We start from the raw sequence: 17,435 nt of genomic DNA on the forward strand, positions 1-17,435 counted from the left end.
ACATTTTCAGTGGTCTTAGGACTGAGACACCATTCTTTTGTCTTTACATGAGCCTTCCTGCATAAGAGTACTTGGAAGTACATGAAAGTGATGTAACATTAGGAAAGTTGGATCCACTGTTCTAAAGTAAATGCATTTGTGTTAACTAAAATAGAGAAGATTTTGTTCAGTGTTCCAAGATTTCTACCATAGTAGTATTAGGTTCAGTTAAAATGGCTCCACAGAGACAAACTATAGAGGCTTAGGGAACCTGAGCAATAACACTGCTCTCTTCCATGAATTTAACTCTCCAAACAGAGGTATCCACAGGCAAATACTATAGACCATTGCTGAGTTTTCTTGTACTGTTGGACTTTTAACAGTGCACTCTGTATACATCAAGTAGTTAATTAAATTTGAATTTATTTTGTTAAACAATTTCAAGAATTCTTTTATCATACACATCCCAGAACACTCATCCTGAATCAAAACCAAATAACTGACATTACTAAGGTAATATCTTCATCTTAATTTCAGGTTTGAGTCCATTTCTACAGATGCCATGACACTAGGAAGCCTGAAAGAGCCAACCTATGAAAAATTGATGATGTACAATTTCAAGTACAGTTTAGAAGGCTTGAAAGGGTCCTGGAAAATGATTTCCTAGAACTGAGAAAAGGAAAGTCTTTACTCCAAGCCAAATATTGTTTTAGAATATTGATAGTAAATTCAGAAAAACTCAGAGAACATTCTGGTCCTAGGCAAAATGGTATGTTACAGTGAACAAACAAATCCTTATCACTAATTTTTCACTGATTTTAAAAAATAAGGTAACTCAGGCCCCCACACCCCAGTATTATTCTGGAAAGTCCTTGGAGATAGGGCCAACAGATAAAGGTAGAGGTCACCTACCCCTCATCAGAACTCCTGAACTATGCTTCAAATCAGGCCTGTGAGGTCACTGGGGTGCCTCCATCATTGGAAATGTTAGACCCCAGCATGGTAGACTTCTGCACAACAAAACACTGTGTTTGCATAGTATTTGAGTCCTCCATGGAATCCTAGACCTTTACAGGGGGTCATTAAGGGGACCGGGTGCAGCTCACTTTACACTACGAATAGATGCTGCAGAGCTGGAGCTGTGTGGCTCTTGTGGTAAGAATAGTTATTTTGCAGAATCTCTTGCCCCTCAGTGTGGTTCAGGATAAAAGCAATCTGCATCTGAGTGACCATTGTGCATATGAGTGTCATCTCCCTGAGAAAAGAGATCCGCAGAGAAGGGAGCATTGCATGATCCTTTGTCATGTTGGTTCTTACTAGAAGTGTAAGTCTTCCTTCAGATTTTGTTCCATAAAAACATTGATGAACTCTGGTGTATATATACTACTGGTGTCCCAGTCATTCCATCTCTTTTGCACTGTCATGTTTCAATTGACTGTGATTAGAAATGTTGGGACTCAAGTTATGCTAACTTAAACTGCTCCCTAGGTATGTTCTGTACTCTGAACGTGCTTGGGAGCTGAGGAATCATTTGTAGAATGCTTTGTTTTGTCTTTGTCTACTGAACACAGCCCTGTTAAAAGTCCAGGCACCTTCTGAGGAATCTATTTCTTGTGTGCAGGGCTCACTAATAAGTCCAAATTGTTTAACTGAGAAACAGAACAAAGACCTCCAGAAATTGCAGTGAAAGGAACAATATACCAGGTATTGTTTAGGTACTAAGATACAGATGGTAAGAGATCAGGTGACTAGAAATGGAATGGACACATTCCATTGTGGTGTTGCGGGGGTGGGGTGGCTATTGCATTGGCATAAAACTTAATAGACTTGCTCGATTTGAACAGGACATGAGTTCAGGTCCCAGCCATATTGTGTCTGACCACCATCCAGAATATTAATGCTGGACATCTGAAGTCTTTTTGTGACTGCAGTTTATAACAAACAGAAGAATGTATACACACAATGTGTAAACACAGATGCAGGTCAGCTAAACAAAGAAAAGGTATGAAAACGATGGTACAAATTGGTTTCACCACATTCTGTCTCTCAAAAATTGATCTGCAGTAATCTTTCATGTATAATCTTCAGTTTCCTAATGTTGATGTGAGGTTTGTTTTTTATCTCTTAACTATGAATGTTCTGATAGTTTCTTCAGATTCTACCCCTTTTATGATGGAAAGCTCTACAGCCAAACAGTGGATGGTGGTTAAGAACTCATATGAAATAGTTGTGGGAAGGACTAAGGACCCTGACAGGTTTAGGAACTCCACAAGAACACCTACAGTATCAAGTAACATGGACCCTTCTGGCTCCCAGAGACTGAACCACCAACCAAAGAACATAACATAGGCTGAAACTAGGCCCCCCCAACACATATGTAGCAGATGTACAGCTTGATCTCCATGTAGGACCCAAACAACTGGAATGGGGTTATCCAAATAGCTTCTGCCTTCACATGGGATTTGTTCTTCTAGTTGGGCTGACTTTTATGACCTCAATGAGTAAGGAAGCACCAAGGATCACAGAGTCTTGATGGGCCAGGTAGGATTCTCAGGGGAGGTCACATCCTCTCAGAGGAGAAAGGGAGGGATCATAGGGGAAGAATTGTGAGAGAGGGCCAGTGAGAGGGATGTAATGTTAAGAAGTTAATTATAATAATAATTATAATAGAAATTAGAGAGATCTCCTAAGGCCAACTTAATTGCACATGTGAATGGTCTAAATCAAAAATAAGAAAAAGCTCTAGAGAACTAGACAGCAGAAAATATTCAAAATTGTGGGCTGAAATCTGTCTATCTGAAACAAAAGAACAATACAAAGAATCAACAAAACCAAAAGCCATTTCTTTGACAAAATTAACAAGATAGACAAACCCTTAGCCAACCTAAAAGGCAAAGATATTTTATACAAATTAACAAAATACCAAATGAAAAGGGAGATATAACAAAAGAAACTGAGTAAACCCAAAAATATCATTAGGTCTTTCTTCAAAAACTTGTACTCCCCATAATGTGAAAATCTACATAAAATGGATGATTTTGTAGACAGGTACCATATACCAAAGTGAAATCAAGATAGGGTAAACTATCTAAACCTTACTACAACCCCTATTAACTAGTGTCCATCACTAAAGTTTCTAAACAAAAGAAGCCCAGGGCTGGATAGTTTTAGTGCAGAATTCTAATACACTTTCAAAGGTGAGGTAACAATACTCCTGAAAATGTGGCATAAAATAGAACCCAAATGAACAACACTTAATTTATTCTATGCAGCCATAGTCACCCTAAGACATAAACCACACAGATATTCAAAATGAAAGAGAATTTCAGATTAATTTGGCTAATAAATATTGATGCAAACCATAATCAATAAAATGATCACGAAGTGAATCCAAGAACAGACAAAATTCTACTAGAGCCCTTAGAAGGGAAAAATATCATACACCACGATAAAATAGACTTCATCCAAGGGATATGTGAATGTCTCCATATACAAAAATTTATCAGTGTATAAAAACTGTTAAAAAAAATCACACATTAGATGCTAAAAAGACCTTTGACAAAATCCAACATTCCAATGAAAGACCCAATGAAAGAGCTAGAGAAAGGACTGAAAGGTTTGCAACCTCATGGGAAGACCAACATCATCAGCCAAGGCACTGAGGTGAAGAGGGTGATTGGGAGAGGGAGCACCTTCATGGAATCAAGTTGAGGGGGAGGAGGCTGGGGAATGGGCAGGAAAAGGGTATAACATGTGTAATATAAATACAGAGAATATCCAATAAAATAGAATAAAACCAATTCCTTTATGAAATTCCTGGGCAAATGATTGGAACTAGAAACTACCATCCCGAGTGAGGTAACCTAGAACACAAAAGAACACACACATGTTATGCACTCATTGATAAGCACATACATGCCCCCCAAAGTTCTGAATACCCAAAAAACAATTCATGGACCTTATGAAACCCAAAAAGAAGGAAGGCCAGAATGTAGATGCCTCAGTCCTTCTTAGAAGGGAGAATGAAACACTCATGGGAGGAAATTCAAGGTGAAATAGAGAAACAGGGATTGAAGAAGATATTATTCAGACAATGCCTCACTTGGGGATCCTTTCCATATGCAGCCACTAAAACCAAGCACTACCACTGATGCCAAGAAGTGCTTACTGGCAGGAACCAGGTATAGATGCCTCATCAGAACCCCTGCCAAAGTCATACAGATACAGTTGATGATGCTTTCAGCTAACCATCAGACTGAACAGGGGACCCCAATGAAAGAGCTAGAGAAAGCACTAAAGGAGCTGAAAAGGGTTGCGACCTCATGGGAAGAACAACATTACCAACCAACCAAATTTTCCACAACTCACATAGACTAAAACACCAACCACTGAGCACACAGAGACCCTTGGCTCCAGTTGCATATGTAGCAGAGGATAGCATTGTGTGGCATCAATGGGAGAAGTGGTCTTTCGTCTAACGAAGGCACATTTTCCCAGTGTTGGGGAATGCCAAGGTACTAAGGTAGAGAGTGTGATTGGGAGAGGCAGCACCTTCATGGAAGCAAGTGGAGGGAGAGGGTGAAGGGGGATGTGGAAGGGGATAACATTTGAAATGAAATACAGATAATATACAATTTTTGAAAAGCAAATTTCCATATAAAATAATTCCAGTATCCATATCTGTATTTTAAGAGATGCAAACACATGTCAACAATTTATATTAAAAATATAAGGTAAATACAAAAACAAATCACAGAAAGGTAAAGAAAAGGTTAAAGTAATTTTTTTTTTCTGCCTTTTACTCACTGTACTAGTCCCTGGATAGTCAATGTTTTCCAAGATACTGAAGCAGGAAAAATTTTCCACTGACAATACAATATTTCCAGAGACAAAAAAGTAATAAACTAGTTTAGAATGTCACCAATAGATACTTAGTATCACCTAAAAGTTATAGCAAAGGCATTCTCAGTAGGTCTGGCCCTGTAGTCTTAGTATTTGTGTGGTAAAGGGATCAGAAGTTCACAGAAATCTTCAATCACACAGAACATTTGACAGTAGGTGGTTAAAATTCCCTGTGACCTCTTTAATTGTGTTGTAATGTACAATGAATCAATACATATAATAAATGCTTTCAAAACAGTGTTTTTTCGTTTCCTCCTCCTCTCAGGACTAGGTATTACTGCATTTCCTTTAAGTACCTTGACAAGTTTTCTCTCTGGTGCTCACTGATCCACATCACAGTTTACTTTGATGAATTCTCTATTAGATATTGGATTAAGTGTTCATTTTCTATGGATAACAAGATTAGGTCTTGTTAACCCCACCTGACAAAAATAATGCCACTGCCATATTTTAGTTAAAAGCCCAACACTGCCTCCCATGTTGGGTTAAAGAAAATAAGCATCCATTTCTTGGGCCCTGCTTAACAAGTACAATCACAAGTAGTTTCAAAGTGGGTTTACAGAAGAGAAACATTGGAGCAATAAGTAAATACAAAAAAATCTCAACACCATGTGGACTTTCTATTTTTCTTCAAAAGTATTAGGAATGGTGATTTGAGAGGATAGGGTCTTTTCAAAATCAAGTCAGGTTCATGCATTGGGGCAGATTTAGCCCCAGGAAACTGGCTCAGCAACAGCAACTCAGTTCTTATAGTAAATGGCTCCTACCTTCAAAATCAAATTAGTTTTGTTCCTTATTCTCTGCATTGACTTGTGTGTGTCTAATTTTTGATAAGAGACCATCTTTAATATTATTGAGTGACAATGTTTCTAGATTTTTTTTTTTTTTTTTGGTGATGGATGATCAAGTTAGTAACACATAAGTGTATGTAACTGATAAATGTCCAGGAGGTCCTCCAGGAAAGCCGAAGGAAACTCATTTGGGCACTGTTTCACACCTACTACCTTAGATATGTTAGTGGGTTTCAGGCTGCCTGGTCCATCCCTTCTAAAAGTACCTGGTGGTACTCACCGTGTGACCTTCCACCTCTCTCTGTGTTGTAGTCCCATTTGTAGTTTTGATCTTCACAGGGTGCAGTCAATTGCTTCTACCCTCTGGCCATAGTCACTCAAAATATTCCAGGGAGTCCTTCAATTGCTTTTGCAAGGATCTGTTCTTTTTCTTCGATAGGGAAGAGGGTACAGAGAATCTGCTGATAGTTGTTCCCATTGAGAAAATGATTTCAACCATTAGTTAGTTAGAGAAATTAAGGAATGTGAATTAGTGCTGAAATTGATGTTGTGGTTTATCTATAAAGAAGAAAGTATCATTGTCTTAGTTTCAGTTTTATTTCTGTGAAGAGACACTGTGACCAAGAGAAGCTCTTTTTTTTGCTATTTCACACTAGCATTTTTATTTACATAGAACACACAGTGGTCTTATAAATGTGCCAGAAATTATCTCTATGTTTCAGAACACAACTCAGTGTAAAAGCACAAAAGAAATTTCCCCTTTCCCTATGTTGCTTGCTTGGTATTCTTTGTACAACGTTCTGGGACATTATCAGTACAGTACATTATCAGGCAGGTTTTTTTTTAAAAAAATAATTGAACAACTTTATTTTTAAAAAAACAAATAAATGTACAGATTTTAAGCATTATTGCATAAAAGTATATGAATACATTTTTGTCACTACTTAATTTTTTAAAAGGCTTGATAGTATGCATTAAAATCTTATTAGTTACAATGAGCATAAAGAACATGTAAAACAAGATATAACCTGGACATAGTCAAAGTTTTTTGGTGTGTAAAGATTAAACATAATGGATTTTTCAATTTCTTTTTTTTTTCTTTTTTTGGCCTTTGTTTTTTTTTGAACTTCATATAGTCTGTGAGTTGTTTCTGGGGTGTTCAGAGCTTTCTGGGCATAGTATCAAATTATCAGTGCCTGCATACTATGTCTGTTATTTTGTGACTGGGTTATTTCACTCAGGATGATATTCTCTAGATGCAACCATTTTCTTAAGAATTTCATAAAGTCTTTGTTTCTGATGGCTGATTAGTACTCCATTGTATAAAATACCACAATTTTTTTTATCCATTCATCTACTGAAGGACATCTGGGTTCTTTCCAGCTTCTGGCTATTATAAATAGGGCTGCTATGAACATTGTGCTGCATGTGTCTTTGTTGTATGTTGGAGCTTCTCTGGGTAATATACCCAGAAGTGGAATAGCTGGGTCTTCAGGTAGAACTATGTCCAATTTTCTGGGGAATTGCCAGACTGATTTCCAGAGTGGTTGTACCAGTTTACAACCCCACCAACAGTGGAGACGTGTTCCTCTTTCTCCACATCCTCGCCAGCATCTGCTGTCATCTGAGTTTTGGATCTTAGCCATTCTGACTGGTGTGAGGTGGAATCTCAGAGTTGTTTTGATTTGCATTTCCCTGATGGCTAAGGATGTTCAGCACTTTCTTAGATGCTTCTCAGCGATTTGGTATTTCTAAAATGAAAAAGTTTTTTTTAGCTCTGTACCCCATTTTTAATAGGGTTGTTTGATTCTCTGGTGTCTAGCTTCTTGAGTTCTTTGTATACCTTCGATATTAGGCCTCTATCTGATGTGGGGTTGGTAAAGATCTTTCCCCATTCTGTTGACTGCCATTTATTTTCCTTGACAGTGTCCTTAGCCTTACAGAAACTTTGCAACCTCATTAAGGTCCATTTGTCAATATTTGACCTTAGAGCACGAGCCATAGGTATTCTGTTCAGGAAACTTTCTCTAATTTCTTTTCCCTAATTTCTTTCTCCAAATGTTTGTCCTTTGAATAGAAGAAGCCTACTGATTTGAGTTAATTTTATATCCAGCCACTTTGCTGAAATTGTTTATCGGCTGTAGAAGTTCTCTAGTGGAATTTTTGGGGGTCACTTAAGTACACTATCATGTCATCTGCAAACAGTAGGTTTTTACTTCTTCCTTTCTAATTCCTATCCCTTTGATTTCCTTTTGCTGTCTAATTGCACCTGACAGGACTTCCAGTAGTATGTTGAATAGGTAGAGGGAGAGTGGGCAGCCTTGTCAAGTCCCTGATTTTAGTGGGATTGTTTCAAGTTTCCCACTGTTAAGTTTGATGTTGGCTATTGGTTTGCTGTATATTGCTTTTATTATGTTTAGGTATGGGCCTAGGATAACTGTTCTTTCCAAGACTTTTAATATGAAGGGGTGTTGAATTTTGTCAAATGCTTTCTCAGAATCTAGTGAGATGACCATGTGATTTTGGTCTTTGAGTTTGTTTATATGGTGGATTATGTTAATGGATTCCATATATTGAACCATCTCTGTATTTCAGGGATGTAGCCTACTTAATCATGGTGAATGATTGTTTTAATGTGTTCTTAAATTCAGTTTGCAAGAATTTTGTTAAGTATTTTTGCATCAATGTTTATAAGTGATATTGGTCTGATGTTCTCTTTCCTTGTAGGGTCTTTGTGTGGTTTAGGAAGGAGGGCTATTGTGGCTTCAAAAAATGAGTTGGGTAGTGTTCCATCTGATTCTATTTTGTGGAATCCTTTGGAGAGTATTGGTATTAGGTCGTCAATAAATGTCTGATAAAATTCTGCACTGAACCCATCTGGACCTGGGCTTTTTTTGGTTGCGAGGCTTTTGATGACTGCTTCTATTTCTTTAGGTGTTATGGGATTATTTAGATGGTTTACCTGGTCCTGGTTTAACTTTGGTATCTTGTATCTGTCTAGGAATTCGTCCATTTCCTCCAGATTTTCCAGCTTTGTTGAGTGTAGGCTTTTCTAGTAGGATCTGATGACTTCTTGGATTTCCTCAGTTTCAGTTGTTATGTCTCCACTTTCCTTTCTGATTTTGTTATTTTGGATACTGTCTCTTTGTCCTCTAGCTAGTCTGGCTAGGGGTTTATCAATCTTGTTGATTTTATCAAAGAACCAGCTCTTGGTTTTGTTGATTTTTTGAATGGTTCTTTTTGTTCAAATTTGTTCAATTTCTGCTCTGAGTTTGATTATTTATTGCCATCTACTTCCATTTGTTTTAGAGCTTTCAACTGTGCTGTCAAGTTGCTAGTGTATGCTCTTTCCAGTTACTTTTCGGAAGCGCTCAGGGCTATGAGTTTTCCTCTCAGTACTGCTTTCATTGCATCCTATAGGTTTGGATATGCTGTGTTTTCATTTTCATTAAATTCTAGAAAATCCTTAATTGCTTTCTTTATTTCTTCTTTAACCCTAATATCGGTTAATAGAGCATTGTTTAGTTTCCATGTGCTTATGGGCTTTTTGTTGTCTTTGTTGTTATTAAAAACCAGCCTTAGACCATGGTGATCTGATAGGATGCATGGGAATATTTCAATCTTCTTATGTCTATTGAGGCTTGTTTTGTGACCGATTATGTGGTCAATTGTGGAGAAGGTGCCTGAGGTGCTGAGAAGAAGGTGTATTCTTTTGTTTTAGGATGATATGTTCTGTAGATATCTATTAGTTCCAATTGGTTCATAACCTCTGCTAGTTTTCTTGTTTTCTTGTTCAGTTTCTGTTTCTATGATCTGTCCATCGGTGAGAGTGGGGTTTTGAGGTCTCTCACTATTATTGTGTGGAGTGCAATGTATTTTTTTGAGCTATAGTAGGATTTCTTTTTTGAATATGGATGCTTTTGTATTTAGAGCATATATGTAAAGGATTGAGAGTTCCTCCTGACAAATTTCCCTGTAATGAGTAAAAACTGTCCTTCCTTATCTTTTTTTGATAACTTTTGTTTGAATATCTACTTTATTCCACATTAGAATGGCCACTCCAGTTTCCTTCTTGGAGCCATTTGTTTGGAAGTTTTTTCCCAAGCTTTTACTCTGAGATAGTGTTTGTCTTTGTCTCCGAGATGAGTTTTCTGTATGCAGCAAAATGCTAAGATTTTTTTATGTATCCAGTCTGATAGCCTATATCTTTTTATTGGGGAATTGAGTCCATTTATGTTAACAGATATTAAGGAATAGTGGTTGCTATTTCCTACTAATTTTGCTTTTAGAGTTTGAATTGTTCCTGTGTGTCTTTCTTCTTTTGGTTTTCTTGCTTAGGTATTTTCTTGTTTTTACTAGGATGTAGTTTCCCTCCATGTGTCGGGTTTTCCACCTATAATTTGTTTTAGTGCTGGGTTTGTGGTCAAATATTGTGTAAATTTAGTTTTGTCTTGGAATATCTTGGTCTCTCCTTCTATGGTGGTTGAGAGTTTTTCTGGGTATAGCAGCTTGAGCTGACACTTGTGTTCTCTTAGGGTCTGCATGGTGTGTCTGACCACGATCTTCTAGCTTTCATAGTCTCTGTTAAGAAATCGGTTGTGATTCTAATTGGTCTGCCTTATATTTTACATGACCTTTTTCCTCTAACTGCTTTTAGTATTCTTTCTTTGCTTTGGGCATTTGGCGTTTTGACTATTATGTGTCGAGAGAAATTTCTTTTCTGGTCCACTCTATTTTGAGTTCTGTAAGCTTGTTTTATGTTCATGGTCATTTCGTTCTTAAGAGTAGGGAAGTTTTTTTTTTTTTTTTTTTTACAATTTTGTTGAAGATATTTACTGTGCCTTTTAGTTGATATTCTTCTCCCTCTTTTATTCCTATTTTCCTTAAGTTTGGTTTTCACATTGTGTCCTGGATCTCCTGGATATTTTGGGTTAGGAGCTGTTTGTTTTTTGTATCTTCTCTGACTGTTTTGCCTATGTTTTCAATGTTGTCTTCGGCCCCCTGAGATTCTCTCTTTTATTTCTTGTAGTCTGTTGGAAATGCTTGCATCTGTGACTCTTGATTTCTTTTTTAGGTTTTCTACCTGTAGCATTGTCTCTTTTAGTATTTTCTTTATTGTTTCCATTTCCACTTTAAATTCCTTCTTCCATTCCTTCATCTCTTTGTTTCTGTTTTCCTCTAGTTCTTTGAGTTCTTAGAGTGTTTCTGTTGTTTCCTCTTTAGAAGTTTCTATTTCTTTATGCTTTTCCTCTTAGTCTTGTATAAGGATCTCTATCATCTTGAGGTATGATTTCAGGTCTGAGACTTCTTTTTCTGGAGTTTTTGGCAATCTGCTGTTTGCTGTGACGGGAGAACTGGGTTCTGGTGTTGCCAGGTTGTCTTGCTTTCCCTGGGGTACATTCTTTTGCTTTCCTCTTGCCAGCTTATTGCCTGTGATTATACATGGTCTTGTCAGTGATTGGCTCTCGTCTCTTCCTTTTACCTGGCCTGTGTCCCTGGATCTCTGCTGTTCCTGGTGACAGAAGGCCTGAGCACCTCTTGTGCATGCATGGGTCGCCGTGGAAACAGAGATCGCTGGAACACTTTTAATCCTAAGCAGAAGACTGAACCCGCAGAGAATCCTTGCAAACGCTCTCCCACCCAAGCCCACAGGAGAGAGCCAGGTGATTGCCATCAAGACTCTGATACTCCCGCAGACAGCTGATACCCCAGAACAGCCTTGCAAGTGGTCTTCTGACTTAGCCCACAGAAAGCTTGCCACAAACCCTTCAGGCTGTCCTGGAAGGGATAGCCTGGAGCTCCTGGAGTCCAATTAGCATGGTGCACTGTGGGATCTGGCCTTTTAAGGTCCAGCCAGAGGGCAGGGTAACTGCCATTAAGATTCAGAATATGCCTGCATATAACTGAGCTCCAAGAATATAGCCTCACAAGAGCTATACTCTCCAAACTATTCCACAAAATAGGAACAGAAGAAACACTACCCAACTCATTTTTCGAAGCCACAGTTACACTCATACCTAAACCACACAAAGACACCACAAAGAAAGAGAACTTCAGACCAATTTTTCTCACATACATTGTTGCAAAATACTCAATAAAAGTGTTGCAAACCAAATCTAAGAATACATCAAAACAATCATTCACCGTGACCACATAGACTTTATCACAGGGATGCAGAGATGGTTCAATATATGGAATCCATTAACATAATCCACCATATAAACAAACTCAACGAAAACAAAAACATGATCCTATTACTAGATGCTGAGAAAGCATTCAACAAAATTCAACACTTCTTCATGATAAAAGTCTTGGAGAGATCAGGACTCCAAAACCCATACCTTAACATAGTAAAAGCAATATACAGAAAACCAGTAGCCAATATCAAACTAAATGGTAAGAAACTTGAAGCAATTCCATTAAAATCAGGGACTAGACAAGGCTGCCCACTGCCCCCCTACTTATTCAATATACTACTGGAAGTCCTGGCCGGAACAATTAGACAACAAACAGATACCAAAGAAATTTACATTAGAAAGGAAGAAGTAAAAATATTACTATCTTCAGATGATATGATAGTATACTTAAGTGACCCTAAAAATTCCACCTGAGAACTTTTACAACTAATAAACAACTTCAACCAAGTGGCTGGCTATAAAATTACCTCAAACAAATCAACCATCTTCCTCTTACAATAGCCACAAAGAATATAAAATACCTTGGTGTGACCTTCAGCAAGCAAGTGAAAAATCTGTACAATAAGAACTTCATGACTCTAAAGAAGAAAATTGAAGAAGACCTCAGAAGATAGAAAGATCTCCCATACTCATGGATTGGAAGAATCAACATTGTAAAAATGGCCATCTTGCCAAAAGTAATCTACAAATTCAAAGCATTCCCCATCAGAATTCTAACTCAATTCTTCATAGATTTATAAAGAACAATTTGCAAATTCATTTGAAATAATAAAAAACCAGGATTGCAAAAACCATTCTCAAAAATTAATAAAACTTCTGGGAAAATCACCATCCCTGACCTCAAGGTGTATTACAAAACAATTATGATAAAAAAAAACTGCCTGGTATTGATACAGAGACAGGTAGGCAGACGAATGGAATAGAATCTAAGACCCAGAAATGAACCCACCCATCTATGGTCACTTAATCTTTGACAAAGGAGCTAAAAACATTCAATGGAAGAAAGACAGCCTCTTCAATAACTAGTGCTGGTTCAACTGGCAGTCAGCATGCAGAAGAATGCAAATCTATCCTTTCCAATCTCCTTGTACACAGCTCAAGTCCAAATGGATCAAAGACCTCCACATAAAACCAAGTACACTAAAACTAATCAATCAGAAAGTGGGGAAGATCTTAGAACACATAGGCAGAGAAAAAAAATCCTGAACAGAACACCAATGGCATATGCTCTAAGATCCATCAACAAATGGGACCTCATAAAATTGCAAGGCTTCTATAAGGACAAGGACACTGTCAAAAGGACAAAACAGAAACTAACAGACCTATAATCGACCCAGGATCACAAGTGACAGGGCCAAAACACCTGCCCTAACACCTGGAGTAACTCGGTAGTAGAAGGATCCGGGGGAAAAAGGAACTGCACCCAGGCACTAGCAGGGCTTCAGGTCTGACCTGTGCCCTGAGATGACCCAGGGCGCTGGCTCCTCACCCATCCCCACAACACCCATAAGAAGCCTGATTCTAGTTGCTCAAACACACCCAGGATTACTGTGGCATGGGTTTGTTCCAGTAGATCAGAAGTCATACATGCAAGCATCACCAACAGAATACAAGATACAGAAAAAAGAATATCTGGTGCAGAAGATACTATAGAAAACATTGACAAAGAAATTAACAAAAGTGCAAAATGCAAAAATCTCCTAACCCCAAACACCCATAAAAAGACCTGAGAATGATAGATATAGAAGTGAGTGAATTTCCCAACTTAAAGAGCCAGTAAATGTCTTCAACAAAATTATAGAAAACAGACATTCCTAACCTAAAGAAAAAGATGCCCATGAAGATACAAGAAGTCTACAGAACTCCAAATAGATTGGACCACAAAAGAAATTTCTCCCACCACATAAAAATCAAAACACCAAATGCACAAAACAAGGAAAAAATATTAAAAGCAGTAATAGAAAACGATTAACAAACATATAAGGCATATCTATCAGAATTACACCAGACTTCTCATCTAAGACTCTGAAAAATGGAAAATCCTGGGCAGATGGCATACAGATACTAAGAAAACAAAAATGTCAGCCCAGGCTATCATGCCCAGCAAAATTCTCAATTAACATAGCTAGAGAAACCAAGATATTCCATGACAAAACTAATTTACACAATATCTTTTCACAAATCCAGCCCAACAAAGGATAATAGACGAAAACTGCAACACACGAAGGAAAACTATACCCTAGAAAAAACAAGAAAGTAATATTCTTTCAACAAACCCAAAAGAAGATAGCCACATAAACATAACTCCAACTCTAACAACAAAAATAACAGAAAACAACAATCATTGTTCCCTAATATCTGTCCACATCAATGTACTCAATTCCCCAATAAAAAGACATAGAATAACTGACTGGATACATAAACAGGACCCAGTATTTTGCTGCATAGAGGGAATGAACCTCAGTGACAAAGACAAACACTACCACAGAATAAAAGGCTGGACAAACATTTCCAACAAATGGTCTCAAGAAACAAGCTGGAATAGTCATTCTAATAGCCAACAAGAGAGACTTTCAACCAAAAGTTATTTAAAAAGATAAGAAAGAATACTTAATACTCATTAAAGGAAAAATCTACCAAAATGAACTACAGTTCTAAAAAATCTATGCTCTAAATGCAAGGGCACCATATTCATAAAAAAAAAAAAAAAAAAAAAAAAAAACTGTACTAAAGTCAAAGCCCACATTGCACCTCACACAACAATAATGGAGACATCAATAATGTAATTTCATCAATGAACAGACAACAGAAACAGAAACTAAGTAAGGACACAGTAAAACTAACAGAAGTAATGAACCAAATGGATTTAACAGACATCTGTGGAACATTTTATCATAAAATAATAGAAAACACCTTTTTTTTAGCACCTCATGGTACCTTCTCCAAAATTGACCATGTAACAAAACAGGCCTCAACAGATACAAAAAGATTGAAATAATCTCATGCATCCCATCGAATCGCCAGAAACTAAGGCTGGTCTTCAATAACTACGAAGACAACAGAAGCCCACATACACACGGAAGCTAAATAATGCTTTATTCAATGGTAACTTGATGAAAGAAGACATAAAAAAGAATGACTTCATACAGTTTAATGAAAATGAAGGTGCTCCCTTCGGCAGCACATATACTAAAACTGGAAAATAAAGGCACAACATACCCAAACTTATGGCACACAATGAAAGCAGTGCTAAGAGGAAAGCTGCTGAAAAGAAACTGGAGAGAGCATACCCTAGGAGTTTGACAACACACCTGAAAGCTTTAGAACAGAAAGAAGTAAATACGCCCAAGTGGAGTAGACAGCAAGAAATAATTAAACTCAGGGGGTGAAATCAACCAAGTAGAAACAAACAGAACTATACAAAGAAACAACAAAATGAGGAACTGGTTCTTTGAGAAAATAAAAAACACAGATAAATCCTTAGCCAGACTAACCAGAGTGTACAGAGACAGTATACAAAATAACAAAATCAGAAATGAAAAGGGAGATATTCACAACAGAAACCAAAAAAATTCAAAAAAGCATATACCCAGAAAACCTGAAAAATCTGGATAAAATGGACAATTTTCTAGATAGGTAGCAGGTACTGAAGTTAAATCAGGGTCAGAAAAAATATCTAAACAGTCCCATAAACACTATAGAAATAGAATCAGTCATCAAAAGCCTTCCACAAAAAACGAAAACAATCCCAGGACCAGTTGGGTTTTATACACAATTACATGAGACCTTCAAGATTGTTTATGATGTGTTATTTAACTTTTATGCTTGCATGGTCAGTCAGTTTCTGAAACAGAGTCACCCTGACCTAAGGCCATAAATTCTTTATGGTCAGCCAGTTCCTGGAATAGAAGAATAATATTGCAGAACTGGCTATCCCACAATTTTGGCTCTGCTCTACGTGCTAGGGGTCTTCTACTTTACCTGTTAGGGGGTCAGGCTTTATTCTGGTCTTTCACTGCCGAGAAGTGCAAAGTGACAAGAGCCTAATATAGTTGTCACCTGAGAGTCTCTGCTAGAGTCTGACAAACAGGGATGTGTATACTCCCAGGCAACCACTGGACTGAAATTGGGGTCTGCAAGGGGGAGTAGAGTTAAAGACTCAAGGAGCTAAGGGGTTTGTAACCCAATAGGAAGAACAACAATATCAACCAATCAGATGCCCCCCACCCCACACCAGAGATCTCAGGGACTAAATCACCATCCAAGAAGTACACGTGGAGAGACCTGTGGCTCTAGCCTCAAATGTAGCAGAGGATGGTCTCTTTGGGCATCCATGGGAGGAGAGGCCTTGGGTCCTGTGCAGGCTGGATGCCCCAGTGAAGGGAATGCCTGAGAGCTGGGGAAGAGTATGTGGGTAGGTTGAGGAGAATGCTCATAGAAGCAGGGAGAGAGGGGATAGCATAGGGAGTTTCCTGAAGAGAAACCAGAAAAGACAAAACATTTGAAATGTAAATTTAAAACATCCAATGAAAGAAGAAAAAAAGGATTAGATTCTAGTACCTCAAAGTACATCCCTCACCATGATCAGATCTGTTACTCTCACTTTAAATCCACTTGATCAGATATTAATGTCAGCAGCTAAGATCCTGGGAGAAAGAATACAAAAAATAAAAACATCATGACTGTAAAGAAATGAAACAAAAAGATCCCAGAGTCAATAGATGGGCAGAAAAAAGATAGGCTTGGGGTGTGTGTCAGAGAAGAACCATAGTGAGAAAAGAGATGGAAGCAGGGAAGCCACCAGGGGATAAGAGTTTAAGACAATACTCAGGTTGGGTGGCTAATTGCAGTTAAGAGCAGCCCAGATAAAACTTGGGAAAATATAATGGAATTAACACCTGGGAAGTAGACTTAATAATAGCATGGGGGATAGACACCTTCCCAAATCTAGTGCTGAAAAGGCTTATTATACTAGAATGTGGAACGATCTCCCATGCTCATGAATCAGGAAGGTTAACATAGCAAAACTGGTCCACCTACCAAAAGGTACATTCATACTCAATGCATTCCTTATTGAAGTCCCAGCCTGTATGTTACAGACCACAGTGCTAAGGTGATGCCAGCAAAAATGCCTTTGTCTTGACAATTCGTGCATTACCACTTCCATTTTCCTTGCCATCCTGATCCTGACCATGAATCCCCTGTGCGTGGAATTTTCAGTACTATAAACCCATGATAGCATTTTATTTTTTCTGGCCACCAACTTCCGTTGTGCTATCACTACATTTTCACTTACATGACCTGGGCTTATGCTGATGTTTCATTGATGTTAAGGTCGTCAGACTGTTTACAGGAAACATTTGAGTAAAGTACGTGCACTATCGTTTGCTTTGCTCTCGTGGCCCTGACAAATCTCTTGGGGTTTAACTTTACCCACGCATTCCAACTCCACTGTTGGACAGTGTGCTCTTTCTATGGACTGTCCTTTGTCCCTGGAGCTCTGCTGAGAACTGGCAGAGCTCCTCTCCTCATTCTCCGTCCAATCCCCTTTTAACACGTTTTCATC

Source organism: Micromys minutus (assembly GCF_963924665.1).
Source record: "Micromys minutus genome assembly, chromosome: 32".
Lineage (NCBI taxonomy): Eukaryota > Metazoa > Chordata > Mammalia > Rodentia > Muridae > Micromys > Micromys minutus.